Source organism: Eubalaena glacialis, chromosome 2 (assembly GCF_028564815.1).
Source record: "Eubalaena glacialis isolate mEubGla1 chromosome 2, mEubGla1.1.hap2.+ XY, whole genome shotgun sequence".
NCBI classification, from domain to species: Eukaryota; Metazoa; Chordata; class Mammalia; order Artiodactyla; family Balaenidae; genus Eubalaena; species Eubalaena glacialis.
This window is the reverse complement of record NC_083717.1, coordinates 55,346,839-55,374,125: the sequence shown is the minus strand read 5'-3', so window position 1 is coordinate 55,374,125 and position 27,287 is coordinate 55,346,839. Positions and strand designations below refer to the sequence as shown.

The 27,287-nt window shown below is 54.8% G+C and overlaps 14 non-coding genes across 14 annotated transcripts; all 14 read left to right on the top strand.

Moving 5' to 3' along the window:
• Nucleotides 1–1,502: 1,502 nt before the first annotated feature.
• Nucleotides 1,503–1,596, top strand: LOC133085929 (small nucleolar RNA SNORD116). Its single transcript, XR_009699727.1, has one exon. It is a non-coding gene; the product is annotated as a small nucleolar RNA SNORD116 (small nucleolar RNA).
• Nucleotides 1,597–1,998: 402 nt separating this feature from the next.
• On the top strand, nucleotides 1,999–2,090 carry LOC133086515 (small nucleolar RNA SNORD116). Its single transcript, XR_009700269.1, has one exon. It is a non-coding gene; the product is annotated as a small nucleolar RNA SNORD116 (small nucleolar RNA).
• Nucleotides 2,091–4,515: 2,425 nt separating this feature from the next.
• LOC133086138 (small nucleolar RNA SNORD116) lies at nucleotides 4,516–4,607 on the top strand. The gene has a single exon (XR_009699907.1). It is a non-coding gene; the product is annotated as a small nucleolar RNA SNORD116 (small nucleolar RNA).
• Nucleotides 4,608–7,053: 2,446 nt separating this feature from the next.
• Nucleotides 7,054–7,147, top strand: LOC133085928 (small nucleolar RNA SNORD116). Its single transcript, XR_009699726.1, has one exon. It is a non-coding gene; the product is annotated as a small nucleolar RNA SNORD116 (small nucleolar RNA).
• Nucleotides 7,148–7,549: 402 nt separating this feature from the next.
• On the top strand, nucleotides 7,550–7,641 carry LOC133086513 (small nucleolar RNA SNORD116). The gene has a single exon (XR_009700267.1). It is a non-coding gene; the product is annotated as a small nucleolar RNA SNORD116 (small nucleolar RNA).
• Nucleotides 7,642–10,066: 2,425 nt separating this feature from the next.
• LOC133086137 (small nucleolar RNA SNORD116) lies at nucleotides 10,067–10,158 on the top strand. Its single transcript, XR_009699906.1, has one exon. It is a non-coding gene; the product is annotated as a small nucleolar RNA SNORD116 (small nucleolar RNA).
• Nucleotides 10,159–12,604: 2,446 nt separating this feature from the next.
• LOC133085927 (small nucleolar RNA SNORD116) lies at nucleotides 12,605–12,698 on the top strand. Its single transcript, XR_009699725.1, has one exon. It is a non-coding gene; the product is annotated as a small nucleolar RNA SNORD116 (small nucleolar RNA).
• Nucleotides 12,699–13,100: 402 nt separating this feature from the next.
• Nucleotides 13,101–13,192, top strand: LOC133086512 (small nucleolar RNA SNORD116). Its single transcript, XR_009700266.1, has one exon. It is a non-coding gene; the product is annotated as a small nucleolar RNA SNORD116 (small nucleolar RNA).
• A 2,425-nt stretch (nucleotides 13,193–15,617) lies between these two features.
• LOC133086136 (small nucleolar RNA SNORD116) lies at nucleotides 15,618–15,709 on the top strand. The gene has a single exon (XR_009699905.1). It is a non-coding gene; the product is annotated as a small nucleolar RNA SNORD116 (small nucleolar RNA).
• Nucleotides 15,710–18,637: 2,928 nt separating this feature from the next.
• LOC133086511 (small nucleolar RNA SNORD116) lies at nucleotides 18,638–18,729 on the top strand. Its single transcript, XR_009700265.1, has one exon. It is a non-coding gene; the product is annotated as a small nucleolar RNA SNORD116 (small nucleolar RNA).
• A 2,419-nt stretch (nucleotides 18,730–21,148) lies between these two features.
• Nucleotides 21,149–21,240, top strand: LOC133086510 (small nucleolar RNA SNORD116). The gene has a single exon (XR_009700264.1). It is a non-coding gene; the product is annotated as a small nucleolar RNA SNORD116 (small nucleolar RNA).
• A 2,450-nt stretch (nucleotides 21,241–23,690) lies between these two features.
• LOC133085947 (small nucleolar RNA SNORD116) lies at nucleotides 23,691–23,784 on the top strand. Its single transcript, XR_009699745.1, has one exon. It is a non-coding gene; the product is annotated as a small nucleolar RNA SNORD116 (small nucleolar RNA).
• Nucleotides 23,785–24,185: 401 nt separating this feature from the next.
• On the top strand, nucleotides 24,186–24,277 carry LOC133086568 (small nucleolar RNA SNORD116). Its single transcript, XR_009700320.1, has one exon. It is a non-coding gene; the product is annotated as a small nucleolar RNA SNORD116 (small nucleolar RNA).
• A 2,427-nt stretch (nucleotides 24,278–26,704) lies between these two features.
• LOC133086192 (small nucleolar RNA SNORD116) lies at nucleotides 26,705–26,796 on the top strand. The gene has a single exon (XR_009699955.1). It is a non-coding gene; the product is annotated as a small nucleolar RNA SNORD116 (small nucleolar RNA).
• Nucleotides 26,797–27,287: the final 491 nt, after the last annotated feature.

Here is a 27,287-nt window from a genome sequence, read left to right as displayed (position 1 = left end):
GCCACGTTCCCCCTGTGTTGAAGATGTGAAGGTGTCCCTGAGGACAGCCAAGCATCGTTTCTACACCCCACCCACATAGGGCTCCCTGAGGATTGGAGCTCTTCCCGGAGGTCAGTGGGCACAAGCATGCGGAAAAAAGGGAGTAGGCTGCCAAGGAAAGGCCACAGGTTTAAGGGCAGGAGAGGGTGTGAGGTGTGGGTGTCATTTTTCCTGCCACCCGCTGGTGCGTCATAACTGTGGTATCCGGCGAGCCTGGCGACAGGCCAGACAAGTCATACCGGTTCAATTGTCTACGCTGTTGGCTGGGTTCTCTCGTTGCACAGCTCTGGGTAACAAGTTGCTTGTGGAGGACCTGGGCCTCACGGTTTCTCCAAGGTCACGTCACTGATGGGCCCGGAGTGCAAAAGTACCAGGCACCACTGCAAGTTACACAATTGCTGCAAGCATTTGCCCCGCCACGTTGGGCATCGGAATGGTTCCCATGCCATTAGCTTTGTGTGTGGGCCAAGGGTAGGTTGTCAGTCTTGGCAGCAGGCCAGGAAGTATGCCTGCAGGTGAGTCTCCATTGTTCAGTCCAGGGGTTCCTCTGGTGCGTTTTGTCACCTGTCCCTACAAGCTGCTTTTTTTAGAGGTCGTCACATTAGGCCAAGGGCCGTTCCCTTGGGGAAGATCTCAGGGACCACATTTCCCCTTGAGGGTGAGTCCATTGTGTGGAAGCTTATGTCCCAGGAGTGGTTTTGTTCCCCAGAGGGCAGTGGCTCTTACGCTGAGTAATCGCACTTCCCCTGAGGGTGTCTCAGCGGTTCAGAATGACATCCCTATGCTTTGTCGGCGGGGAGGTGGCTCAGCGGGGAAGTTCAAGGCCCATACGAGGGGGTTTGCTGGACGGCCGTGCTCTTTGTGCTGATGCCCGTGAGCTCTGAAGGCATCTGTGCCACCATGCATTCACGTTTGGCTGTGGACACACAGACATGATGGGCAGCAAATGAAATGTTGAGGGGAGATATAGCACACATCGCTGGGCGGTATCACCCTTTCTCTCTGTGCGCCCGTTACCTTTCTCAAATATCCCTGTGTTCTGTCACCCTGAGGCAGGTGGTGGAGTGCCAGGGAACAAACGCCTGCAGCAGCATGGGGCCCTCTGTACAGTCCTTGATACCTGGCGAAGTAAGGACAGTGCGGCAAGGTGAGGCAAGGCGAGGTGAGTCTCAGAGTGTTTTTGGCGTGAAGTCTTTGAGGATCCTCGTAGGAACCTTGTGGTGGTGAGCGGAATTTCTTTGCAGAAACGTAGATGTTTGGCCACGGGGACTTGTGCACTGAGACTACACCTCACCTTCTTGGCTCTTCCAGGGGCACCCCAGATCCGATGCCATGATCCTTAGCTCCATTTCCAGCCCCGTGGGTCGGCTCTGACCGCTCCTGACTGCTGACATTATTGAGATCGTTGGCTGCCCCGCGGTGGAGCCTGCGACTTTGAACATGCAGCCTTTGAGCAGGTGCGTGGATTGATGATGACTCCCATAAATGCACTGCTTGGAAATCTGAACAAAACGAATGGGTCTCAGGTTTCTCCGAGTTCATGTCACTGACGGGCCCAGGGTGCGAAAATACAAGGCGCCAGGGCAAGTTACCCTAGTTGCCGCAAGGGTTTGCCCTGCCAGTTTGGGCATCGGAATATCTGCAATGCCAATAGTATTCTGTGTGATCCAAGAGTATCGCCTCTGGCTCGACAAGGTTCCTGGTGGAAACCTTGTGGTGGAAAATGGAACTTCTTTGAAGAACCCTAATTGTTTGGCCACGGGGACTTGTGCACCAAGACTACACCCTCACATACTGGGCTCTTCCTGGGGCACCCGAGCTCCGATGCCCTGAGACTTGGGTGCACTTCCTGCCCCGTGGCTCGAGTCTGGCAGCTCCCTACTGCTGAGATGATAGAGCTCCCTAGCAGTCCACCATGGAGGCTGCGACTTTGCACGTCCAGCTTTTGAGCAGGTGCGTGGATCGGTGATGACTCCCATAAATGCATTCCTTGGAAATCTAAACAAAATGAATGAGCAATACCTACCGTCTTCTCATCCTCACTGAGGTCCAGCACGTGGCTCCCAAAGGAAAGGTAGGGAGAGGTCCATGTCGCATGTGCTACTGTGGGCGTACGCAGCAACATTGTTCAAGTTGAGGGTGGCGGGCTTCTCGTGCGGAAAGAGCCAAGTGGAAAGGAGCCTGTGATGTCCATCCACGTGGGAAATCTAAAGACAACTTGACGTCTCTGGGCACCTGAGTCTAGCCAGGACTGCCATCCCCTGCCGCGGTCAGCGTGCGGGTGCGAAAGGAAGCGTGAGCCACTGGTGCTCCTCTGGCCTGCCATTGAGATCTACAGGCCACCCTCGAGCCCAGGTCGTTGCCTTGTTCCCGCAAGGAAACAGAAGTCTCTGCACTCAGGGTCAGAGAAGGAGTCCTGGCCAGGCCAGCCTTCTTTGTCATGTTCAGCTTGGGAGATGGGATGCAGTTTAGGTTTGCCCTGATGGTCGGGGGAAATCAAATGGGCCACTGTCCCTGGGATTTGGGCGACGCTGATGGCTCCTCCTTGGGTTGTGTCCTGCTTGTGTGTTGTGTGGAGAGGTTGGAAAATGCCTTAGGCAAATCCAGGGGATATCAAGCTACTTAGGTGAGGGGTGGCTCTGGCACCTTGCCGTGAGACGTTTGGATCCTGGTGGAGACAGGAAGGCAAGGCGATCGGGAAATACACGTGAGAGTCTTGGCTAAGCCCACAGGCTTACTGTTGGGTGGATAGATGGTCGGTGGACATAGGGTTCCCAGAACTCTTTTGGGATATCTTCAGGAGCATTTGGAGGCCCGTGTACGGAAGGAATACAGGTGCACATTCGTGGACCATCCCACCCTTTTCCTCCCCTTTGTCAAAGTGCTTCACGGCGGGTCCTTGTTCCAGCGAATGGTTGCCTTCACGGCACAGTATGGTGTCTTCTCACTGGGACCGATTTGGAGGCGTTGGGATGTTTTGTCCCTGTGTGGCCTCATTGCCCCTATGTTGAAGGTGTGAAGGTGTTCCTTAGGATATGCCAGCGTCATTGCTGTACCCAGTCCGCATAGCATTCCCTGAGGTTTGGAGCTCTTCCCGGAGGTCATTGGGCCCAACCATGCAGAAAGAAGGGAGTCGGCTGCCAAGCAAAGGCTACAGGTTTAAGGGCTGGAGTGAATGTGTGCTGCAGGGGTCATTTTGTCCTGCCACCCTCTGGCGCTGCGAGCCTGTGATCTCCAGCGTGCATGGCTTCAAGCCAGAGAAGTCATGCCGGTTCAAGGGTCCAGGATGTTGGATGCGTTCTCTCATTGCACGGCTGTGGGTGACACGTTGGTTCTGGAGGACCTGGGTCCCTCGGTTTCTTCAAGGTCTTGTCCTTGAAGAGAAGAGTGCGGTTGTGCAAGGTGCTACGATAAGTTACCCATTTGCTGCAAGGGTTTGCCCCACCACTTTGGGCATTGGAATGGCTCCCATGCCATTAGCTTTGGTTGTGGTCCTAGGGAAGTTCCTCTGACTTGGCAGGAGACCAGGAAGTATGCTTGCTGTTGAGTCTCCCTTGATCAGTCCAGGGGTTACTCAGGTGCCCTTTGTCACGGGTCCCTACGAGCCGCTTTAGATGGAGGGCGTCATATTCGGCCAAGGGCCCTTCCCTTGTGGAAGATCTCTCCCCTTGAGGGCATGTCCACTGTGTGGAAGCATGAGTGCCAAGGGGGTGTTTGTTCCCCTAGAGGGCACTGGCTCTTAGGCTGAGGGGGCCCAGTTTTCCTAAGGGTGTCTCAGAGGATCGGGAAGACATCCTTTTGCTGTGATGGAGGGCAGAGTGCTCAGGGCAGGGGTTGCAAGGCCCGAGACCAGGGGCTTGTTGGTCGGCGGCGCTCTTTGTCCTGATGGCCGCACGCTCTGAAGGCGTCTGTGTCACCATCCTTTCACGTTTGGCTGCCGACACATAGCAAGATGGACAGCAAATGAAATGTTGAGGAGAGATAGAGCACACGTCGCTGGGTGGTATCGCCCTTTCCCTCGGTACGCCCGTGCACCCTCCTCAAGCATGCGTGTGTTCTCTCACCCCGAGCCAGGTGGAATGCCAGGGAAGGAAAGCAAGCAGCAGCCTGGGGCCATCCGTATAAGCCCTGATACCCGTTGAAGTGAGGACGGTGTGGCAAGGCGAGGCCAGGCGAAGGAGCCTCGGAGGGGTGTTGTCGTGCATTCCATGAGGATCCTGCTTCAACCCTTGTTGCGGTAAGCGGCACTTCTTTGCTAAACCTAAAGGTTTGGCAACGGGTACTTGTGCACCATGGCTACACCCTCTACTTCTGGTTTTTCTTGGGGAACACGAGCTTCGATGCCCTGGGAACTGGCTGCATTTTCTGCCCCGTGGCTTGGCTCTGGCCGCTTCTGTACGCTGATATGATTCAGCTCGCTGTCCGTCCCCTGGTGGAATCTGCAACTTTCCATGTCCAACTTTTGAGCATGTGCTTGGATCGATGATGACTCCCACAAATGCATTCCTTGGAAAGCTGAACAAAATGAGTGAGACATCCCTACCGTCTCCTCGTTGGAACTGAGGTCCAGCACGTGGCTCCCAAAAGGAAAGCAGGCAGAGGTTCACGTTGCATTTGCTGCCGTGGGTGTCCACAGCCACGTTATTCAAGTTGAGGGTGGTGGTCATCTCATGGGGAGAAGAACCATTGGGAAAGCAGCCTGGGATGCCAATCCAGGTGGGAAGGCTTGGGACAGTGTGCCATCTCTGGGTTCCTTCGTCTAGCCAGGATTGCTGTCCCCTGCCATGGTTCAGCAAGCAGGGAGGAGAGGAAGCATGAGCCATTGATGGTCCTGTCGCCTGCACTTGAGTGATACAGGCCGCCCCCACCTGCTGGTCATTGCCTTGTGGCCTCAAAGAAACAGAAGTCTGTATGCTCAGGGTCAGAACAGGATTCCAGGCCTAGGGCAGGCTTCTTTGTCATGTTCTGCTTGGGAGACCAGATGCAGTTTAGGTTTCTCCTGATGAGGGGAGAAATCAAATGGGCCACTGTTCCCGGGAGTTTGGCCAATATGATGGCTCCTCCGTGGGTTGTGTCCTGCTTCTGTGTGCTGTGTGAAGGGGCTGGAAAATGCCTTACTCAAGCTTGGTCATGGCAAGCTTCCTTGGTGAGGGGTGGCTCTGGCATCTTGCCATGACACGTTGGGATCCCGGTGGAGACAGAGTAAGGCAAGGCGAGCGAAAGAGACACGTGAGATGGCTGGCTAAGCCCACAGGTTTACTGGTGGGTGGATAGATCGACAGTGGCAATGGGGTTCCCGGAACACATTTGGGATTCCCTCAGGAGCATTTGGAGGCATGTGTAGGGAGGGAATACGGGAGCACATTTGTGAACTATCCCGCCTTTTTCCTCTCCTTCGTCGATTTGCTTCCTGGCGGGTCCTTGTGCCAGCGAATGGTTGCCCTCGTGGCACAGTATTGTGTCTTCTCATGGGGGCCGATTTGGAGGCCGTAGGGTGTTTTGTCCCTGTCTGGCCACGTTCCCCCTGTGTTGAAGATGTGAAGGTGTCCCTGAGGACAGCCAAGCATCGTTTCTACACCCCACCCACATAGGGCTCCCTGAGGATTGGAGCTCTTCCCGGAGGTCAGTGGGCACAAGCATGCGGAAAAAAGGGAGTAGGCTGCCAAGGAAAGGCCACAGGTTTAAGGGCAGGAGAGGGTGTGAGGTGTGGGTGTCATTTTTCCTGCCACCCGCTGGTGCGTCATAACTGTGGTATCCGGCGAGCCTGGCGACAGGCCAGACAAGTCATACCGGTTCAATTGTCTACGCTGTTGGCTGGGTTCTCTCGTTGCACAGCTCTGGGTAACAAGTTGCTTGTGGAGGACCTGGGCCTCACGGTTTCTCCAAGGTCACGTCACTGATGGGCCCGGAGTGCAAAAGTACCAGGCACCACTGCAAGTTACACAATTGCTGCAAGCATTTGCCCCGCCACGTTGGGCATCGGAATGGTTCCCATGCCATTAGCTTTGTGTGTGGGCCAAGGGTAGGTTGTCAGTCTTGGCAGCAGGCCAGGAAGTATGCCTGCAGGTGAGTCTCCATTGTTCAGTCCAGGGGTTCCTCTGGTGCGTTTTGTCACCTGTCCCTACAAGCTGCTTTTTTTAGAGGTCGTCACATTAGGCCAAGGGCCGTTCCCTTGGGGAAGATCTCAGGGACCACATTTCCCCTTGAGGGTGAGTCCATTGTGTGGAAGCTTATGTCCCAGGAGTGGTTTTGTTCCCCAGAGGGCAGTGGCTCTTACGCTGAGTAATCGCACTTCCCCTGAGGGTGTCTCAGCGGTTCAGAATGACATCCCTATGCTTTGTCGGCGGGGAGGTGGCTCAGCGGGGAAGTTCAAGGCCCATACGAGGGGGTTTGCTGGACGGCCGTGCTCTTTGTGCTGATGCCCGTGAGCTCTGAAGGCATCTGTGCCACCATGCATTCACGTTTGGCTGTGGACACACAGACATGATGGGCAGCAAATGAAATGTTGAGGGGAGATATAGCACACATCGCTGGGCGGTATCACCCTTTCTCTCTGTGCGCCCGTTACCTTTCTCAAATATCCCTGTGTTCTGTCACCCTGAGGCAGGTGGTGGAGTGCCAGGGAACAAACGCCTGCAGCAGCATGGGGCCCTCTGTACAGTCCTTGATACCTGGCGAAGTAAGGACAGTGCGGCAAGGTGAGGCAAGGCGAGGTGAGTCTCAGAGTGTTTTTGGCGTGAAGTCTTTGAGGATCCTCGTAGGAACCTTGTGGTGGTGAGCGGAATTTCTTTGCAGAAACGTAGATGTTTGGCCACGGGGACTTGTGCACTGAGACTACACCTCACCTTCTTGGCTCTTCCAGGGGCACCCCAGATCCGATGCCATGATCCTTAGCTCCATTTCCAGCCCCGTGGGTCGGCTCTGACCGCTCCTGACTGCTGACATTATTGAGATCGTTGGCTGCCCCGCGGTGGAGCCTGCGACTTTGAACATGCAGCCTTTGAGCAGGTGCGTGGATTGATGATGACTCCCATAAATGCACTGCTTGGAAATCTGAACAAAACGAATGGGTCTCAGGTTTCTCCGAGTTCATGTCACTGACGGGCCCAGGGTGCAAAAATACAAGGCGCCAGGGCAAGTTACCCTAGTTGCCGCAAGGGTTTGCCCTGCCAGTTTGGGCATCGGAATATCTGCAATGCCAATAGTATTCTGTGTGATCCAAGAGTATCGCCTCTGGCTCGACAAGGTTCCTGGTGGAAACCTTGTGGTGGAAAATGGAACTTCTTTGAAGAACCCTAATTGTTTGGCCACGGGGACTTGTGCACCAAGACTACACCCTCACATACTGGGCTCTTCCTGGGGCACCCGAGCTCCGATGCCCTGAGACTTGGGTGCACTTCCTGCCCCGTGGCTCGAGTCTGGCAGCTCCCTACTGCTGAGATGATAGAGCTCCCTAGCAGTCCGCCATGGAGGCTGCGACTTTGCACGTCCAGCCTTTGAGCAGGTGCGTGGATCGGTGATGACTCCCATAAATGCATTCCTTGGAAATCTAAACAAAATGAATGAGCAATACCTACCGTCTTCTCATCCTCACTGAGGTCCAGCACGTGGCTCCCAAAGGAAAGGTAGGGAGAGGTCCATGTCGCATGTGCTACTGTGGGCGTACGCAGCAACATTGTTCAAGTTGAGGGTGGCGGGCTTCTCGTGCGGAAAGAGCCAAGTGGAAAGGAGCCTGTGATGTCCATCCACGTGGGAAATCTAAAGACAACTTGACGTCTCTGGGCACCTGAGTCTAGCCAGGACTGCCATCCCCTGCCGCGGTCAGCGTGCGGGTGCGAAAGGAAGCGTGAGCCACTGGTGCTCCTCTGGCCTGCCATTGAGATCTACAGGCCACCCTCGAGCCCAGGTCGTTGCCTTGTTCCCGCAAGGAAACAGAAGTCTCTGCACTCAGGGTCAGAGAAGGAGTCCTGGCCAGGCCAGCCTTCTTTGTCATGTTCAGCTTGGGAGATGGGATGCAGTTTAGGTTTGCCCTGATGGTCGGGGGAAATCAAATGGGCCACTGTCCCTGGGATTTGGGCGACGCTGATGGCTCCTCCTTGGGTTGTGTCCTGCTTGTGTGTTGTGTGGAGAGGTTGGAAAATGCCTTAGGCAAATCCAGGGGATATCAAGCTACTTAGGTGAGGGGTGGCTCTGGCACCTTGCCGTGAGACGTTTGGATCCTGGTGGAGACAGGAAGGCAAGGCGATCGGGAAATACACGTGAGAGTCTTGGCTAAGCCCACAGGCTTACTGTTGGGTGGATAGATGGTCGGTGGACATAGGGTTCCCAGAACTCTTTTGGGATATCTTCAGGAGCATTTGGAGGCCCGTGTACGGAAGGAATACAGGTGCACATTCGTGGACCATCCCACCCTTTTCCTCCCCTTTGTCAAAGTGCTTCACGGCGGGTCCTTGTTCCAGCGAATGGTTGCCTTCACGGCACAGTATGGTGTCTTCTCACTGGGACCGATTTGGAGGCGTTGGGATGTTTTGTCCCTGTGTGGCCTCATTGCCCCTATGTTGAAGGTGTGAAGGTGTTCCTTAGGATATGCCAGCGTCATTGCTGTACCCAGTCCGCATAGCATTCCCTGAGGTTTGGAGCTCTTCCCGGAGGTCATTGGGCCCAACCATGCAGAAAGAAGGGAGTCGGCTGCCAAGCAAAGGCTACAGGTTTAAGGGCTGGAGTGAATGTGTGCTGCAGGGGTCATTTTGTCCTGCCACCCTCTGGCGCTGCGAGCCTGTGATCTCCAGCGTGCATGGCTTCAAGCCAGAGAAGTCATGCCGGTTCAAGGGTCCAGGATGTTGGATGCGTTCTCTCATTGCACGGCTGTGGGTGACACGTTGGTTCTGGAGGACCTGGGTCCCTCGGTTTCTTCAAGGTCTTGTCCTTGAAGAGAAGAGTGCGGTTGTGCAAGGTGCTACGATAAGTTACCCATTTGCTGCAAGGGTTTGCCCCACCACTTTGGGCATTGGAATGGCTCCCATGCCATTAGCTTTGGTTGTGGTCCTAGGGAAGTTCCTCTGACTTGGCAGGAGACCAGGAAGTATGCTTGCTGTTGAGTCTCCCTTGATCAGTCCAGGGGTTACTCAGGTGCCCTTTGTCACGGGTCCCTACGAGCCGCTTTAGATGGAGGGCGTCATATTCGGCCAAGGGCCCTTCCCTTGTGGAAGATCTCTCCCCTTGAGGGCATGTCCACTGTGTGGAAGCATGAGTGCCAAGGGGGTGTTTGTTCCCCTAGAGGGCACTGGCTCTTAGGCTGAGGGGGCCCAGTTTTCCTAAGGGTGTCTCAGAGGATCGGGAAGACATCCTTTTGCTGTGATGGAGGGCAGAGTGCTCAGGGGAGGGGTTGCAAGGCCCGAGACCAGGGGCTTGTTGGTCGGCGGCGCTCTTTGTCCTGATGGCCGCACGCTCTGAAGGCGTCTGTGTCACCATCCTTTCACGTTTGGCTGCCGACACATAGCAAGATGGACAGCAAATGAAATGTTGAGGAGAGATAGAGCACACGTCGCTGGGTGGTATCGCCCTTTCCCTCGGTACGCCCGTGCACCCTCCTCAAGCATGCGTGTGTTCTCTCACCCCGAGCCAGGTGGAATGCCAGGGAAGGAAAGCAAGCAGCAGCCTGGGGCCATCCGTATAAGCCCTGATACCCGTTGAAGTGAGGACGGTGTGGCAAGGCGAGGCCAGGCGAAGGAGCCTCGGAGGGGTGTTGTCGTGCATTCCATGAGGATCCTGCTTCAACCCTTGTTGCGGTAAGCGGCACTTCTTTGCTAAACCTAAAGGTTTGGCAACGGGTACTTGTGCACCATGGCTACACCCTCTACTTCTGGTTTTTCTTGGGGAACACGAGCTTCGATGCCCTGGGAACTGGCTGCATTTTCTGCCCCGTGGCTTGGCTCTGGCCGCTTCTGTACGCTGATATGATTCAGCTCGCTGTCCGTCCCCTGGTGGAATCTGCAACTTTCCATGTCCAACTTTTGAGCATGTGCTTGGATCGATGATGACTCCCACAAATGCATTCCTTGGAAAGCTGAACAAAATGAGTGAGACATCCCTACCGTCTCCTCGTTGGAACTGAGGTCCAGCACGTGGCTCCCAAAAGGAAAGCAGGCAGAGGTTCACGTTGCATTTGCTGCCGTGGGTGTCCACAGCCACGTTATTCAAGTTGAGGGTGGTGGTCATCTCATGGGGAGAAGAACCATTGGGAAAGCAGCCTGGGATGCCAATCCAGGTGGGAAGGCTTGGGACAGTGTGCCATCTCTGGGTTCCTTCGTCTAGCCAGGATTGCTGTCCCCTGCCATGGTTCAGCAAGCAGGGAGGAGAGGAAGCATGAGCCATTGATGGTCCTGTCGCCTGCACTTGAGTGATACAGGCCGCCCCCACCTGCTGGTCATTGCCTTGTGGCCTCAAAGAAACAGAAGTCTGTATGCTCAGGGTCAGAACAGGATTCCAGGCCTAGGGCAGGCTTCTTTGTCATGTTCTGCTTGGGAGACCAGATGCAGTTTAGGTTTCTCCTGATGAGGGGAGAAATCAAATGGGCCACTGTTCCCGGGAGTTTGGCCAATATGATGGCTCCTCCGTGGGTTGTGTCCTGCTTCTGTGTGCTGTGTGAAGGGGCTGGAAAATGCCTTACTCAAGCTTGGTCATGGCAAGCTTCCTTGGTGAGGGGTGGCTCTGGCATCTTGCCATGACACGTTGGGATCCCGGTGGAGACAGAGTAAGGCAAGGCGAGCGAAAGAGACACGTGAGATGGCTGGCTAAGCCCACAGGTTTACTGGTGGGTGGATAGATCGACGGTGGCAATGGGGTTCCCGGAACACATTTGGGATTCCCTCAGGAGCATTTGGAGGCATGTGTAGGGAGGGAATACGGGAGCACATTTGTGAACTATCCCGCCTTTTTCCTCTCCTTCGTCGATTTGCTTCCTGGCGGGTCCTTGTGCCAGCGAATGGTTGCCCTCGTGGCACAGTATTGTGTCTTCTCATGGGGGCCGATTTGGAGGCCGTAGGGTGTTTTGTCCCTGTCTGGCCACGTTCCCCCTGTGTTGAAGATGTGAAGGTGTCCCTGAGGACAGCCAAGCATCGTTTCTACACCCCACCCACATAGGGCTCCCTGAGGATTGGAGCTCTTCCCGGAGGTCAGTGGGCACAAGCATGCGGAAAAAAGGGAGTAGGCTGCCAAGGAAAGGCCACAGGTTTAAGGGCAGGAGAGGGTGTGAGGTGTGGGTGTCATTTTTCCTGCCACCCGCTGGTGCGTCATAACTGTGGTATCCGGCGAGCCTGGCGACAGGCCAGACAAGTCATACCGGTTCAATTGTCTACGCTGTTGGCTGGGTTCTCTCGTTGCACAGCTCTGGGTAACAAGTTGCTTGTGGAGGACCTGGGCCTCACGGTTTCTCCAAGGTCACGTCACTGATGGGCCCGGAGTGCAAAAGTACCAGGCACCACTGCAAGTTACACAATTGCTGCAAGCATTTGCCCCGCCACGTTGGGCATCGGAATGGTTCCCATGCCATTAGCTTTGTGTGTGGGCCAAGGGTAGGTTGTCAGTCTTGGCAGCAGGCCAGGAAGTATGCCTGCAGGTGAGTCTCCATTGTTCAGTCCAGGGGTTCCTCTGGTGCGTTTTGTCACCTGTCCCTACAAGCTGCTTTTTTTAGAGGTCGTCACATTAGGCCAAGGGCCGTTCCCTTGGGGAAGATCTCAGGGACCACATTTCCCCTTGAGGGTGAGTCCATTGTGTGGAAGCTTATGTCCCAGGAGTGGTTTTGTTCCCCAGAGGGCAGTGGCTCTTACGCTGAGTAATCGCACTTCCCCTGAGGGTGTCTCAGCGGTTCAGAATGACATCCCTATGCTTTGTCGGCGGGGAGGTGGCTCAGCGGGGAAGTTCAAGGCCCATACGAGGGGGTTTGCTGGACGGCCGTGCTCTTTGTGCTGATGCCCGTGAGCTCTGAAGGCATCTGTGCCACCATGCATTCACGTTTGGCTGTGGACACACAGACATGATGGGCAGCAAATGAAATGTTGAGGGGAGATATAGCACACATCGCTGGGCGGTATCACCCTTTCTCTCTGTGCGCCCGTTACCTTTCTCAAATATCCCTGTGTTCTGTCACCCTGAGGCAGGTGGTGGAGTGCCAGGGAACAAACGCCTGCAGCAGCATGGGGCCCTCTGTACAGTCCTTGATACCTGGCGAAGTAAGGACAGTGCGGCAAGGTGAGGCAAGGCGAGGTGAGTCTCAGAGTGTTTTTGGCGTGAAGTCTTTGAGGATCCTCGTAGGAACCTTGTGGTGGTGAGCGGAATTTCTTTGCAGAAATGTAGATGTTTGGCCACGGGGACTTGTGCACTGAGACTACACCTCACCTTCTTGGCTCTTCCAGGGGCACCCCAGATCCGATGCCATGATCCTTAGCTCCATTTCCAGCCCCGTGGGTCGGCTCTGACCGCTCCTGACTGCTGACATTATTGAGATCGTTGGCTGCCCCGCGGTGGAGCCTGCGACTTTGAACATGCAGCCTTTGAGCAGGTGCGTGGATTGATGATGACTCCCATAAATGCACTGCTTGGAAATCTGAACAAAACGAATGGGTCTCAGGTTTCTCCGAGTTCATGTCACTGACGGGCCCAGGGTGCAAAAATACAAGGCGCCAGGGCAAGTTACCCTAGTTGCCGCAAGGGTTTGCCCTGCCAGTTTGGGCATCGGAATATCTGCAATGCCAATAGTATTCTGTGTGATCCAAGAGTATCGCCTCTGGCTCGACAAGGTTCCTGGTGGAAACCTTGTGGTGGAAAATGGAACTTCTTTGAAGAACCCTAATTGTTTGGCCACGGGGACTTGTGCACCAAGACTACACCCTCACATACTGGGCTCTTCCTGGGGCACCCGAGCTCCGATGCCCTGAGACTTGGGTGCACTTCCTGCCCCGTGGCTCGAGTCTGGCAGCTCCCTACTGCTGAGATGATAGAGCTCCCTAGCAGTCCACCATGGAGGCTGCGACTTTGCACGTCCAGCTTTTGAGCAGGTGCGTGGATCGGTGATGACTCCCATAAATGCATTCCTTGGAAATCTAAACAAAATGAATGAGCAATACCTACCGTCTTCTCATCCTCACTGAGGTCCAGCACGTGGCTCCCAAAGGAAAGGTAGGGAGAGGTCCATGTCGCATGTGCTACTGTGGGCGTACGCAGCAACATTGTTCAAGTTGAGGGTGGCGGGCTTCTCGTGCGGAAAGAGCCAAGTGGAAAGGAGCCTGTGATGTCCATCCACGTGGGAAATCTAAAGACAACTTGACGTCTCTGGGCACCTGAGTCTAGCCAGGACTGCCATCCCCTGCCGCGGTCAGCGTGCGGGTGCGAAAGGAAGCGTGAGCCACTGGTGCTCCTCTGGCCTGCCATTGAGATCTACAGGCCACCCTCGAGCCCAGGTCGTTGCCTTGTTCCCGCAAGGAAACAGAAGTCTCTGCACTCAGGGTCAGAGAAGGAGTCCTGGCCAGGCCAGCCTTCTTTGTCATGTTCAGCTTGGGAGATGGGATGCAGTTTAGGTTTGCCCTGATGGTCGGGGGAAATCAAATGGGCCACTGTCCCCGGGATTTGGGCGACGCTGATGGCTCCTCCTTGGGTTGTGTCCTGCTTGTGTGTTGTGTGGAGAGGTTGGAAAATGCCTTAGGCAAATCCAGGGGATATCAAGCTACTTAGGTGAGGGGTGGCTCTGGCACCTTGCCGTGAGACGTTTGGATCCTGGTGGAGACAGGAAGGCAAGGCGATCGGGAAATACACGTGAGAGTCTTGGCTAAGCCCACAGGCTTACTGTTGGGTGGATAGATGGTCGGTGGACATAGGGTTCCCAGAACTCTTTTGGGATATCTTCAGGAGCATTTGGAGGCCCGTGTACGGAAGGAATACAGGTGCACATTCGTGGACCATCCCACCCTTTTCCTCCCCTTTGTCAAAGTGCTTCACGGCGGGTCCTTGTTCCAGCGAATGGTTGCCTTCACGGCACAGTATGGTGTCTTCTCACTGGGACCGATTTGGAGGCGTTGGGATGTTTTGTCCCTGTGTGGCCTCATTGCCCCTATGTTGAAGGTGTGAAGGTGTTCCTTAGGATATGCCAGCGTCATTGCTGTACCCAGTCCGCATAGCATTCCCTGAGGTTTGGAGCTCTTCCCGGAGGTCATTGGGCCCAACCATGCAGAAAGAAGGGAGTCGGCTGCCAAGCAAAGGCTACAGGTTTAAGGGCTGGAGTGAATGTGTGCTGCAGGGGTCATTTTGTCCTGCCACCCTCTGGCGCTGCGAGCCTGTGATCTCCAGCGTGCATGGCTTCAAGCCAGAGAAGTCATGCCGGTTCAAGGGTCCAGGATGTTGGATGCGTTCTCTCATTGCACGGCTGTGGGTGACACGTTGGTTCTGGAGGACCTGGGTCCCTCGGTTTCTTCAAGGTCTTGTCCTTGAAGAGAAGAGTGCGGTTGTGCAAGGTGCTACGATAAGTTACCCATTTGCTGCAAGGGTTTGCCCCACCACTTTGGGCATTGGAATGGCTCCCATGCCATTAGCTTTGGTTGTGGTCCTAGGGAAGTTCCTCTGACTTGGCAGGAGACCAGGAAGTATGCTTGCTGTTGAGTCTCCCTTGATCAGTCCAGGGGTTACTCAGGTGCCCTTTGTCACGGGTCCCTACGAGCCGCTTTAGATGGAGGGCGTCATATTCGGCCAAGGGCCCTTCCCTTGTGGAAGATCTCTCCCCTTGAGGGCATGTCCACTGTGTGGAAGCATGAGTGCCAAGGGGGTGTTTGTTCCCCTAGAGGGCACTGGCTCTTAGGCGGAGGGGGCCCAGTTTTCCTAAGGGTGTCTCAGAGGATCGGGAAGACATCCTTTTGCTGTGATGGAGGGCAGAGTGCTCAGGGGAGGGGTTGCAAGGCCCGAGACCAGGGGCTTGTTGGTCGGCGGCGCTCTTTGTCCTGATGGCCGCACGCTCTGAAGGCGTCTGTGTCACCATCCTTTCACGTTTGGCTGCCGACACATAGCAAGATGGACAGCAAATGAAATGTTGAGGAGAGATAGAGCACACGTCGCTGGGTGGTATCGCCCTTTCCCTCGGTACGCCCGTGCACCCTCCTCAAGCATGCGTGTGTTCTCTCACCCCGAGCCAGGTGGAATGCCAGGGAAGGAAAGCAAGCAGCAGCCTGGGGCCATCCGTATAAGCCCTGATACCCGTTGAAGTGAGGACGGTGTGGCAAGGCGAGGCCAGGCGAAGGAGCCTCGGAGGGGTGTTGTCGTGCATTCCATGAGGATCCTGCTTCAACCCTTGTTGCGGTAAGCGGCACTTCTTTGCTAAACCTAAAGGTTTGGCAACGGGTACTTGTGCACCATGGCTACACCCTCTACTTCTGGTTTTTCTTGGGGAACACGAGCTTCGATGCCCTGGGAACTGGCTGCATTTTCTGCCCCGTGGCTTGGCTCTGGCCGCTTCTGTACGCTGATATGATTCAGCTCGCTGTCCGTCCCCTGGTGGAATCTGCAACTTTCCATGTCCAACTTTTGAGCATGTGCTTGGATCGATGATGACTCCCACAAATGCATTCCTTGGAAAGCTGAACAAAATGAGTGAGACATCCCTACCGTCTCCTCGTTGGAACTGAGGTCCAGCACGTGGCTCCCAAAAGGAAAGTAGGCAGAGGTTCACGTTGCATTTGCTGCCGTGGGTGTCCACAGCCACGTTATTCAAGTTGAGGGTGGTGGTCATCTCATGGGGAGAAGAACCATTGGGAAAGCAGCCTGGGATGCCAATCCAGGTGGGAAGGCTTGGGACAGTGTGCCGTCTCTGGGTTCCTTCGTCTAGCCAGGATTGCTGTCCCCTGCCATGGTTCAGCAAGCAGGGAGGAGAGGAAGCATGAGCCATTGATGGTCCTGTCGCCTGCACTTGAGTGATACAGGCCGCCCCCACCTGCTGGTCATTGCCTTGTGGCCTCAAAGAAACAGAAGTCTGTATGCTCAGGGTCAGAACAGGATTCCAGGCCTAGGGCAGGCTTCTTTGTCATGTTCTGCTTGGGAGACCAGATGCAGTTTAGGTTTCTCCTGATGAGGGGAGAAATCAAATGGGCCACTGTTCCCGGGAGTTTGGCCAATATGATGGCTCCTCCGTGGGTTGTGTCCTGCTTCTGTGTGCTGTGTGAAGGGGCTGGAAAATGCCTTACTCAAGCTTGGTCATGGCAAGCTTCCTTGGTGAGGGGTGGCTCTGGCATCTTGCCATGACACGTTGGGATCCCGGTGGAGACAGAGTAAGGCAAGGCGAGCGAAAGAGACACGTGAGATGGCTGGCTAAGCCCACAGATTTACTGGTGGGTGGATAGATCGACGGTGGCAATGGGGTTCCCGGAACACATTTGGGATTCCCTCAGGAGCATTTGGAGACACGTGTAGGGAGGGAATACGGGAGCACATTTGTGAACTATCCCGCCTTTTTCCTCTCCTTCGTCGATTTGCTTCCTGGCGGGTCCTTGTGCCAGCGAATGGTTGCCCTCGTGGCACAGTATTGTGTCTTCTCATGGGGGCCGATTTGGAGGCCGTAGGGTGTTTTGTCCCTGTCTGGCCACGTTCCCCCTGTGTTGAAGATGTGAAGGTGTCCCTGAGGACAGCCAAGCATCGTTTCTACACCCCACCCACATAGGGCTCCCTGAGGATTGGAGCTCTTCCCGGAGGTCAGTGGGCACAAGCATGCGGAAAAAAGGGAGTAGGCTGCCAAGGAAAGGCTACAGGTTTAAGGGCAGGAGAGGGTGTGAGGTGTGGGTGTCATTTTTCCTGCCACCCGCTGGTGCGTCATAACTGTGGTATCCGGCGAGCCTGGCGACAGGCCAGACAAGTCATACCGGTTCAATTGTCTACGCTGTTGGCTGGGTTCTCTCGTTGCACAGCTCTGGGTAACAAGTTGCTTGTGGAGGACCTGGGCCTCACGGTTTCTCCAAGGTCACGTCACTGATGGGCCCGGAGTGCAAAAGTACCAGGCACCACTGCAAGTTACACAATTGCTGCAAGCATTTGCCCCGCCACGTTGGGCATCGGAATGGTTCCCATGCCATTAGCTTTGTGTGTGGGCCAAGGGTAGGTTGTCAGTCTTGGCAGCAGGCCAGGAAGTATGCCTGCAGGTGAGTCTCCATTGTTCAGTCCAGGGGTTCCTCTGGTGCGTTTTGTCACCTGTCCCTACAAGCTGCTTTTTTTAGAGGTCGTCACATTAGGCCAAGGGCCGTTCCCTTGGGGAAGATCTCAGGGACCACATTTCCCCTTGAGGGTGAGTCCATTGTGTGGAAGCTTATGTCCCAGGAGTGGTTTTGTTCCCCAGAGGGCAGTGGCTCTTACGCTGAGTAATCGCACTTCCCCTGAGGGTGTCTCAGCGGTTCAGAATGACATCCCTATGCTTTGTCGGCGGGGAGGTGGCTCAGCGGGGAAGTTCAAGGCCCATACGAGGGGGTTTGCTGGACGGCCGTGCTCTTTGTGCTGATGCCCGTGAGCTCTGAAGGCATCTGTGCCACCATGCATTCACGTTTGGCTGTGGACACACAGACATGATGGGCAGCAAATGAAATGTTGAGGGGAGATATAGCACACATCGCTGGGCGGTATCACCCTTTCTCTCTGTGCGCCCGTTACCTTTCTCAAATATCCCTGTGTTCTGTCACCCTGAGGCAGGTGGTGGAGTGCCAGGGAACAAACGCCTGCAGCAGCATGGGGCCCTCTGTACAGTCCTTGATACCTGGCGAAGTAAGGACAGTGCGGCAAGGTGAGGCAAGGCGAGGTGAGTCTCAGAGTGTTTTTGGCGTGAAGTCTTTGAGGATCCTCGTAGGAACCTTGTGGTGGTGAGCGGAATTTCTTTGCAGAAACGTAGATGTTTGGCCACGGGGACTTGTGCACTGAGACTACACCTCACCTTCTTGGCTCTTCCAGGGGCACCCCAGATCCGATGCCATGATCCTTAGCTCCATTTCCAGCCCCGTGGGTCGGCTCTGACCGCTCCTGACTGCTGACATTATTGAGATCGTTGGCTGCCCCGCGGTGGAGCCTGCGACTTTGAACATGCAGCCTTTGAGCAGGTGCGTGGATTGATGATGACTGCTTGGAAATCTGAACAAAATGAATGGGTCTCAGGTTTCTCCGAGTTCATGTCACTGACGGGCCCAGGGTGCGAAAACACAAGGCGCCAGGGCAAGTTACCCTAGTTGCCGCAAGGGTTTGCCCTGCCAGTTTGGGCATCGGAATATCTGCAATGCCAATAGTATTCTGTGTGATCCAAGAGTATCACCTCTGGCTCGACAAGGTTCCTGGTGGAAACCTTGTGGTGGAAAATGGAACTTCTTTGAAGAACCCTAATTGTTTGGCCACGGGGACTTGTGCACCAAGACTACACCCTCACATACTGGGCTCTTCCTGGGGCACCCGAGCTCCGATGCCCTGAGACTTGGGTGCACTTCCTGCCCCGTGGCTCGAGTCTGGCAGCTCCCTACTGCTGAGATGATAGAGCTCCCTAGCAGTCCGCCATGGAGGCTGCGACTTTGCACGTCCAGCTTTTGAGCAGGTGCGTGGATCGGTGATGACTCCCATAAATGCATTCCTTGGAAATCTAAACAAAATGAATGAGCAATACCTACCGTCTTCTCATCCTCACTGAGGTCCAGCACGTGGCTCCCAAAGGAAAGGTAGGGAGAGGTCCATGTCGCATGTGCTACTGTGGGCGTACGCAGCAACATTGTTCAAGTTGAGGGTGGCGGGCTTCTCGTGCGGAAAGAGCCAAGTGGAAAGGAGCCTGTGATGTCCATCCACGTGGGAAATCTAAAGACAACTTGACGTCTCTGGGCACCTGAGTCTAGCCAGGACTGCCATCCCCTGCCACGGTCAGCGTGCGGGTGCGAAAGGAAGCGTGAGCCACTGGTGCTCCTCTGGCCTGCCATTGAGATCTACAGGCCACCCTCGAGCCCAGGTCGTTGCCTTGTTCCCGCAAGGAAACAGAAGTCTCTGCACTCAGGGTCAGAGAAGGAGTCCTGGCCAGGCCAGCCTTCTTTGTCATGTTCAGCTTGGGAGATGGGATGCAGTTTAGGTTTGCCCTGATGGTCGGGGGAAATCAAATGGGCCACTGTCCCCGGGATTTGGGCGACGCTGATGACTCGTCCTTGGGTTGTGTCCTGCTTGTGTGTTGAGGTTGGAAAATGCCTTAGGCAAATCCAGGGGATATCAAGCTACTTAAGTGAGGGGTGGCTCTGGCACCTTGCCGTGAGACGTTTGGATCCTGGTGGAGACAGGAAGGCAAGGCGATCGGGAAATACACGTGAGTGTGTGGCTAAGCCCACAGGCTTACTGTTGGGTGGATAGATGGTCGGTGGACATAGGGTTCCCAGAACTCTTTTGGGATATCTTCAGGAGCATTTGGAGGCCCGTGTACGGAAGGAATACAGGTGCACATTCGTGGACCATCCCACCCTTTTCCTCCCCTTTGTCAATGTGCTTCACGGCGGGTCCTTGTTCCAGCGAATGGTTGCCTTCACGGCACAGTATGGTGTCTTCTCACTGGGACTGATTTGGAGGCGTTGGGATGTTTTGTCCCTGTGTGACCTCATTGCCCCTATGTTGAGGATGTGAAGATGTTCCTTAGGACAGCCCAGCGTCATTGCTATACCCAGTCGTCATAGCATTCCCTGAGGTTTGGAGCGCTTCCCAGAGATCTTTGGGCCCAACCATGCAGAAAGAAGGGAGTCGGCTGCCAAGGAAAGGCTACAGATTTAAGGGCTGGAGTGAATGTGTGCTGCAGGGGTCATTTTGTCCTTCCACCCTCTGGTGCTGCGAGCCTGTGATCTCCAGCGTGCATGGCTTCAAGCCAGAGAAGTCATGCCGGTTCAAGGGTCCAGGAGGTTGGATGCTTTCTCTCATTGCACGGCTGTGGGTGACACGTTGGTTCTGGAGGACCTGGGTCTCATGGTTTCTCCAAGGTCTTGTCCTTGAAGGGAAGAGTGCGAATGTGCAAGGTTCTATGATAAGTTACCCATTTGCTGCAAGGGTTTGCCCCACCACTTTGGGCATTGGAATGGCTCCCATGCCATTAGCTTTGGTTGCCGTCCTAGGGAAGTTCCTCTGACTTGGCAGGAGACCAGGAAGTATGCCTGCTGGTGAGTCTCCCTTGATCTGTCCAGGGGTTCCTCAGGTGCCCTTGGTCACGGGTCCCTACGAGCCGCTTTTGATGGAGATCGTCATATTCGGCCAAGGGCCCTTCCATTGTGGAAGATCTCTCCCCTTGAGGGCGTGTCCACTGGGTGGAATCATCAGTGCCAAGGGCGTGTTTGTTCCCCTAGAGGGCACTGGCTCTTAGGCTGAGGAGGCCCAGTTGTACTGAGGGTGTCTCAGGGGATTATGAAGACATCCTTTTGCTGTGATGGAGGGCAGAGTGCTCAGGAGAGGAATTGCAGGGCACGAGACCAGGGGGTTGTTGGTCGGCGGTGCTCTTTGTCCTGATGGCCGCACGCTCTGAAGGCGTCTGTGCCACGATGCTTTCACTTTTGGCTGCGGACCCACTGGCAAGATGGACAGCAAATGAAATCTTGTGGAGAGATAGAACGCACATCGCTGGGTGGTATCGCCCTTTCCCTCGGTGCGCCCGTGCACCCTCCTCAAGCGTGCTTGTGTTCTCTCATCCCAAGCCAGGTGGAATGCCAGGGAAGGAATGCCAGCAGCAGCCTGGGGCCATCCTTATAATCCCTGATACCCGTTGAAGTGAGGACGGTGTGGTAAGGCGAGGCCAGGCGAAGAAGTCTCGGAGGGGTGTTGGCGTGCATTTCATGAGGATCCTGCTTTAACCCTTGTTGGGGTAAACGACACTTCTTTGCTAAACCTAAAGGTTTGGTGACGGGAACTTGTGCACCAAGGCTACACTCTCACCTTCTGGTCTTTTCTCGGGGAACATGAGCTTCGATGCCCTGAGAACTGGCTGCATTTCCTGGCCCATGGCTCGGCTCTGGCCGCTTCCATATGCTGGTATGATTCAGTTCGCTTGCTGTCCCATGGTGGAATCTGCAACTTTGCATGTCCAACGTTTGAGCATGTGCTTGCATCGATGATGACTCCCACAAATGCATTCCTTGGAAATCTGAACAAAATGAGTGAGAAATCCCTACTGTCTCCTCATTGGAACTGAAGTCCAGCACGTGGCTCCCAAAAGGAAACTAGAGAGACGTTCAGGTTGCATTTTCTGCCGTGGGTGTCCACAGCCACATTGTTCAAATTGAGGGTTGTGGTCATCTCATGGGGAGAAGAGCCATTGGGAAAGGAGCCTGGGATGCCAATCGAGGTGGGCTGGCTTGGGACAGCATGCTGTCTCTGGGTTCCTTGGTCTAGCCTGTATTGCTGTCCCCTGCCACGGTTCAGCAAGTAGGTATTAGAGGAAGCGTGAGCCATTGGTGGTCCTGTCGTCTGCACTTGACTACTACAGGCCACCCCCACCTTCTGGTCATTGCCTTGTGGCCTCAAAGAAACAGAAGTCTTTATGCTCAGGGTCAAAACAGGATTCAAGGCCTAGGGCAGGCTTCTTTGTCATGTTCTGCTTGGGAGACCAGATATAGTTTAGGTTTCTCCTGATGAGGGGAGAAATGAAATGGGCCACTGTTCGCGGGAATTTGGCCAATATGATGGCTCCTCCATGGGTTGTGTCCTGCTTCTGTGTGCTGTGTGAAGGGGCTGGAAAATGCCTTACTCAAGCTTGGTCATGGCAAGCTTCCTTGGTGAGAGGTGGTTCTGGCATCTTGCCATGACACGTTGGGATCCCGGTGGAGACAGAGTAAGGCAAGGCGAGCGAAAGAGACACGTGAGATGGCTGGCTAAGCCCACAGGTTTACTGGTGGGTGGATAGATCGACAGTGGCAATGGGGTTCCCGGAACACATTTGGGATTCCCTCAGGAGCATTTGGAGGCACGTGTAGGGAGGGAATACGGGAGCACCTTTGTGAACTGTCCCGCCTTTCTCCTCTCCTTCGTCGATTTGCTTCATGGCGGGTCCTTGTGCCAGCGAATGGTTGCCCTCGTGGCACAGTATGGTGTCTTCTCATGGGGGCCGATTTGAAGGCCGTAGGGTGTTTTGTCCCTGTCTGGCCACGTTCCCCCTGTGTTGAAGATGTGAAGGTGTCCCTGAGGACAGCCAAGCATCGTTTCTACACCCTGCCCACATAGGGTTCCCTGAGGATTGGAGCTCTTCCCGGAAGTCAATGGGCACAAGCATGTGGAAACAAGGGAGTAGGCTGCCAAGGAAAAGCTACAGGTTTAAGGGCAGGAGAGGGTGTGAGGTGTGGGTGTCATTTTTCCTGCCACCCGCTGGTGCGTCGTAACTGTGGTATCCGGTGAGCCTGGCGACAGGCCAGACAAGTCATACCGGTTCAAGTGTCTAGGCTGTTGGCTGGGTTCTCTCGTTGCACAGCTCTGGGTAACAAGTTGCTTGTGGAGGGCCTGGGCCTCACGGTTTCTCCAAGGTCACGTCACTGATGGGCCCGGAGTGCGAAAGTACCCGGCACCACTGCAAGTTACACAATTGCTGCAGGAATTTGCCCCGCCACGTTGGGCATCAGAATGGTTCCCATGCCATTAGCTTTGTGTGTGGGCCAAGGGTAGGTTGTCAGTCTTGGCAGCAGGCCAGGAAGTATGCCTGCAGGTGAGTCTCCATTGTTCAGTCCAGGGGTTCCTCTGGTGCGTTTTGTCGCCTGTCCCTACAAGCTGCTTTTGTTGGAGGTCGTCACATTAGGCCAAGGGCCGTTCCCTAGGGGAAGATCTCAGGGACCACATTTCCCCTTGAGGGTGAGTCCATTGTGTGGAAGCTTATGTCCCAGGAGTGGTTTTGTTCCCCAGAGGGCAGTGGCTCTTACGCTGAGTAATCCCATTTCCCCTGAGTGTGTCTCAGCGGTTCAGAATGACATCCCTATGCTTTGTCGGCAGGGAGGTGGCTCAGCGGGGAAGTTCAAGGCCCATACCAGGGGGTTGATGGACGGCCGTGCTCTTTGTGTTGATGCCCGTGAGCTCTGAAGGCATTTGTTCCACCATGCATTCACGTTTGGCTGTGGACACAGAGACATGATGGGCAGCAAATGAAATGTTGAGGGGAGATATAGCACACATCGCTGGGTGGTATCACCCTTTCCCTCTGTGCGCCCGTTCACTTTTCTCAAACATCCCTGTGTCCTGTCACCCTGAGGCAGGTGGTGGAGTGCCAGGGAACAAACACCTGCAGCAGCATGGGGCCCTGTGTATAGTCTGTGATACCTGGTGAAGTAAGGACAGTGCGGCAAGGTGAGGCAAGTCGAGGTGAAAGAGTCTCAGAGTGGTTTTGGCGTGAAGTCTTTGAGGATCCTCGTAGGAACCTTGTGGTGGTGAGCGGAATTTCTTTGCAGAAACGTAGATGTTTGGCCACGGGGACTTGTGCACTGAGACTAAACCTCACATTCTTGGCTCTTCCAGGGGCACCCCAGATCCGATGCCATGATCCTTAGCTCCATTTCCAGCCCCGTGGGTCGGCTCTGACCGCTCCTGACTGCTGACATTATTGAGATCGTTGGCTGCCCCACGGTGGAGCCTGCGACTTTGAACATGCAGCCTTTGAGCAGGTGCGTGGATTCATGATGACTCCCATAAATGCACTGCTTGGAAATCTGAACAAAATGAATGGGTCTCAGGTTTCTCCGAGTTCATGTCATTGACGGGCCCAGGGTGGAAAATACAAGGCGCCAGGGCAAGTTACCCTAGTTGCCGCAAGGGTTTGCCCTGCCAGTTTGGGCATCGAAATATCTCCACTGCCAATAGTATTCTGTGTGATCCAATGGTATCGCCTCTGGCTCGACAAGGTTCCTGGTTGAAACCTTGTGCTAGAAAATGGAACTTCTTTGAAGAACCCTAATTGTTTGGCCACGGGGATTTGTGCACCAAGACTACACCCTCACATACTGGGCTCTTCCTGGGGAACCCGAACTCCGATGTCCTGAGACTTGGGTGCACTTCCTGCCCCGTGGCTCGAGTCTGGCAGCTCCCTACTGCTGAGATGATAGAGCTCCCTAGCAGTCCGCCATGGAGGCTGCGACTTTGCACGTCCAGCCTTTGAGCAGGTGCGTGGATCGGTGATTACTCCCATAAATGCATTCCTTGGAAATCTAAACAAAATGAATGAGGAATACCTACCGTCTTCTCATCCTCACTGAGGTCCAGCACGTGGCTCCCAAAGGAAAATTAGGGAGAGGTCCATGTTGCATTTGCTACTGTGGGCGTGCGCAGCAACATTGTTCAAGTTGAGGGTGGCGGGCTTCTCGTGCGGAAAGAGCCATGTGGAAAGAAGCCTGGGATGTCCATCCACGTGGGAAGGCTAAGGACAACTTGACGTCTCTGGGCACCTGAGTGTAGCCAGGACTGCTATCCCCTGCCGCGGTCAGCGTGCGGGTGCGAAAGGAAGCGTGAGCCACTGGTGCTCCTCTGGCCTGCCATTGAGATCTACAGGCCACCCTCGAGCACAGGTGATTGCCTCGTTCCCGCAAGGAAACAGAAGTCTCTGCACTCAGGGTCAGAGAAGGAGTACTGGCCAGGCCAGGCTTCTTTGTCATGTTCAGCTTGGGAGATGGGATGCAGTTTAGGTTTGCCCTGATGGTCGGGGGAAATCAAATGGGCCACTGTCCCCGGGATTTGGGCGACGCTGATGGCTCTTCCTTGGGTTGTGTCCTGCTTGTGTGTTGTGTGGAGAGGTTGGAAAATGCCTTAGGCAAATCCAGGGGATATCAAGCTACTTAGGTGAGGGGTGGCTCTGGCACCTTGCCGTGAGACGTTTGGATCCTGGTGGAGACAGGAAGGCAAGGCGATCGGGAAATACACGTGAGAGTCTTGGCTAAGCCCACAGGCTTACTGTTGGGTGGATAGATGGTCGGTGGACATAGGGTTCCCAGAACTCTTTTGGGATATCTTCAGGAGCATTTGGAGGCCCGTGTACGGAAGGAATACAGGTGCACATTCGTGGACCATCCCAACCTTTTCCTCCCCTTTGTCAAAGTGCTTCACGGCGGGTCCTTGTTCCAGCGAATGGTTGCCTTCACGGCACAGTATGGTGTCTTCTCACTGGGACCGATTTGGAGGCGTTGGGATGTTTTGTCCCTGTGTGGCCTCATTGCCCCTATGTTGAGGATGTGAAGATGTTCCTTAGGACAGCCAAGCGTCATTGCTATACCCAGTCGGCATAGGATTCCCTAAGGTTTGGAGCTCTTCCCGGAGGTCTTTGGGCCCAACCATTCAGAAAGAAAGGAGTCGGCTGCCAAGGAAAGGCTACAGGTTTAAGGGCTGGAGTGAATGTGTGCTGCAGGGGTCATTTTGTCCTGCCACCCTCTGGTGCTGCGAGCCTGTGATCTCCAGCGTGCATGGCTTCAAGCCAGAGAAGTCATGCCGGTTCAAGGGTCCAGGATGTTGGATGTGTTCTCTCATTGCATGGCTGTGGGTGACACGTTGGTTCTGGAGGAGCTGGGTCTCACGGTTTCTCCAAGGTCTTGTCCTTGAAGGGAAGAGTGCGAATGTGCAAGGTGCTACGATATGTTACCCAGGTGCTGCAAGGGTTTTCCCCGCCACTTTGGGTATTGGAATGGCTCCCATGCCATTAGCTTTGGTTGCGGTCCTAGGGAAGTTCCTCTGGCTTGGCAGGAGACCATTAAGTATGCCTGCTGGTGAGTCTCCTTTGATCATTCCAGGGGTTACTCACGTGCCCTTTGTCACGGGTCCCTATGAGCCGCTTTTGATGGAGATCGTCATATTTGGCCAAGGGCCCTTCCCTTGTGGAAGATCTCTCCCCTTGAGGGCGTGTCCACTGGGTGGAATCATCAGTGCCAAGGGCGTGTTTGTTCCCGTAGAGCACACTTGCTCTTAGGCTGAGGGGGCCCAGGAGTCCTGAGGGTGTCTCAGGGGATCAGGAAGACATCCTTTTGCTGTGATGGAGGGCCGATTGCTCAGGAGAGGAATTTCAGGGCACGAGACCAGGGGGTTGTTGGTCGGCAGCGCTCTTTGTCCTGATGGCCACACGCTCTGAAGGCGTCTGTGCCACGATGCTTTCACGTTTGGCTGTGAACACACAGGCAAGATGGACAGCAAATGAAATGTTGAGGAGAGATAGAGCACACATCGCTGGGTGGTATCGCCCTTTCCCTCGGTGCGCCCGTGCACCCTCCTCAAGAATGCGTGTGTTCTCTCACCCCGAGCCAGGTGGAATGCCAGGGAAGGAATGCCAGCAGCAGCCTGGGGCCATCCGTATAACCCCTGATACCCGTTGAAGTGAGGACGGTGTGGCCAGGCGAGGCCAGGCGAAGGAGCCTCGGAGGGGTGTTGTCGTGCATTCCATGAGGATCCTCCTTTAACCCTTGTTGCGGTAAGGGACCCTTCTTTGCTAAACCTAAAGGTTTGGTGACGGGAACTTGTGCACCAAGGCTACACTCTCACCTTCTGGTCTTTTCTCGGGGAACACGAGCTTCGATGCCCTGAGAACTGGCTGCATTTCCTGGCCCATGGCTCGGCTCTGGCCGCTTCCATACGCTGACATGATTCAGCTCGCTTGCTGTCCCATGGTGGAATCTGCAACTTTGCATGTCCAACGTTTGAGCATGTGCTTGGATCGATGATGACTCCCACAAATGCATTCCTTGGAAATCTGAACAAAATGAGTGAGAAATCCCTACCGTCTCCTCATTGGAACTGAAGTCCAGCACGTGGCTCCCAAAAGGAAACTAGAGAGACGTTCAGGTTGCATTTTCTGCCATGGGTGTCCACGGCTACATTGTTCAAGTTGAGGGTTGTGGTCATCTCATGGGGAGAAGAGCCATTGGGAAAGGAGCCTGGGATGCCAATCCAGGTATGATGGCTTGGGACAGCATGCTGTCTCTGGGTTCCTTGGTCTAGCCTGGATTGCTGTCCCCTGCCACGGTTCAGCAAGCAGGTATTAGAGGAAGTGTGAGCCATTGGTGGTCCTGTCATCTGCACTTGACTACTACAGGCCGCCCCCACCTTCTGGTCATTGCCTTGTGGCCTCAAAGAAACAGAAGTCTGTATGCTCAGGGTCAAAACAGGATTCCAGGCCTAGGGCAGGCTTCTTTGTAATATTCTGCTTGGGAGACCAGATATAGTTTAGGTTTCTCCTGATGAGGGGAGAAATCAAATGGGCCACTGTTCGCGGGAGTTTGGCCAATATGATGGCT